Here is a 1,884-nt window from a genome sequence, read left to right as displayed (position 1 = left end):
ATATATATATATATATATATAATGTTTAACACAAGTTAATGCATTATAATTTCGCTCTATTATTTTTTGGTTACTGATTTGTACTATTGTAGAAGAAGGTTAAAGAATAATAAAGATAGAAAGGCATTTAATTTCAATTTAATTGTATTATATGTGGGAAATAAGCTGCTTTATACTTATATAACATAAGCAGATCTTATTAAATTAGAAAGCGATAAAATTGACAAAATATAACATAGCAAGAATATTATTATATAATATTCTTATCATACTGTATTATATTAATTTGTATTATGTTAATTTGTAAAAAGCTATTGAGAATTTTCAAAATCATCGTTTTTATTTCTATGATACCATTTTTCTCAAAATTTTCTCGAAATTTTAAATAGCCAAATTTTTACAACGGATTCACGTTCAGCAGGCAAAAATACGTCGAAAATGACTATTCACATTTGTGTTATAAGAACAAATTTCAAATTTTATTGAACAGTGTAATTAGTAATTATTTTTGTGTATTCTTTTTAATTTTATTATATTTTCGATTATGCTTGTATAAGTAATTGCCTTTTCGTTTTGATGTTTTGATAACTTTATTTTTTCAAATTATGTAAAAAATATCCTTTTTTATTAATATTTTTCCTTCATTGTGTTAAAATATCACAATATATCAAAGTAATATAAGTTTATTATAATTAAATAAAGCTTTATATTCTTAAAAAAGCACATTTTTAATTTAATTCGATTTTTCGTCATTATATACTTCTATTGAAAGTCATCCTATCCGCATATGAGAACAAAATTCACATATGCCCTTATAAAAAGTCTAAATTAAAAAAAATTCTAATTTATATAACAATTTCTCCATTTTAATAAATGATAGATTAAATGCAAATAATTAGCCATGATGATAAAGATAAGTGCAACGTGTTTAAAATAATTAAAATTAAGTAGAAATTTAAAAAAATAAATAAAGTTAATGACAAAACTAAAAGAATATTAGAATTTTTTATATATATTAGTTATTTTAAAATTTAATTATGTGCAAAGACATTTATAATTTTTAAGAATTTTGTAATATATAAAAATGAGAAATAATTCTCTATATTTATTTTTTGTTCAGAAATAAGGTTTTTACTTTTAAAAAATATCTATTACTTTTTTTTTTGAATTTTCAAGACGTATTATGTATTTCTTTGCACACATGTGCACGTACAAAAAAAGTATACACTTAAGATAAAAATTGTTTGTTATCGCTATTGCGATGACTCATATATAGTATAATTTTCTAATAATTTAGATACAATATATTATGCGTTTATATAGTATATATATGCACTATCTTAAGTAACTATAATCTACTTTATATATACGTAAGATAATGATATAATTATAATATAAATAGGTATAAATAATATAAATAGATATCAACAATATAGTAGCCCACGTAAAGTGAGACAAATCAATAACTTGAAAAATTTAGAAGATATGGAAAAATGTTTCAAACAAAAGTGAAACAGTTTCGAAGGAAACGTATAATATTTTGATCATGTTGTTTTTTTTAGATGGAGACGGCTAAAAATACGAAAGTTTCCTCTACTTTCTAAATAAAAATTATATTTTTTACATAATATGATTTCTCCAATAATTTTACATATAAATGTAATAAGATAGATATTAAAAAACTAGTAGTTTACGAGATATTTATACTATATATGTTCTGATACATATTGATATAAAATATTAAAAATATTAAAAGTTAACACTTTTTAATGTTTTAATAATGATGATTCTGGCAAACATAATTATGCTGGAATTGTAATTGAAATAGTTACAATTAAATGAGCAGCAGAAATGATAAGTGTGTTTCCGAATATCTAATATATA

The 1,884-nt window shown here is 20.5% G+C and overlaps 1 protein-coding gene across 1 annotated transcript in view; it reads left to right on the top strand.

Moving 5' to 3' along the window:
* LOC108756734 overlaps positions 1–1,884 on the top strand; it is a 9,757-nt gene that overhangs the window by 197 nt on the left and 7,676 nt on the right. The window lies entirely within an intron of this gene.

Source organism: Trachymyrmex septentrionalis, unplaced genomic scaffold, assembly GCF_001594115.1.
Source record: "Trachymyrmex septentrionalis isolate Tsep2-gDNA-1 unplaced genomic scaffold, Tsep1.0 scaffold13, whole genome shotgun sequence".
Classification (NCBI taxonomy): Eukaryota; Metazoa; Arthropoda; class Insecta; order Hymenoptera; family Formicidae; genus Trachymyrmex; species Trachymyrmex septentrionalis.
The sequence above is the reverse complement of the archived record's forward strand: the minus strand, read 5'-3'. Positions and strand labels throughout refer to the sequence as shown.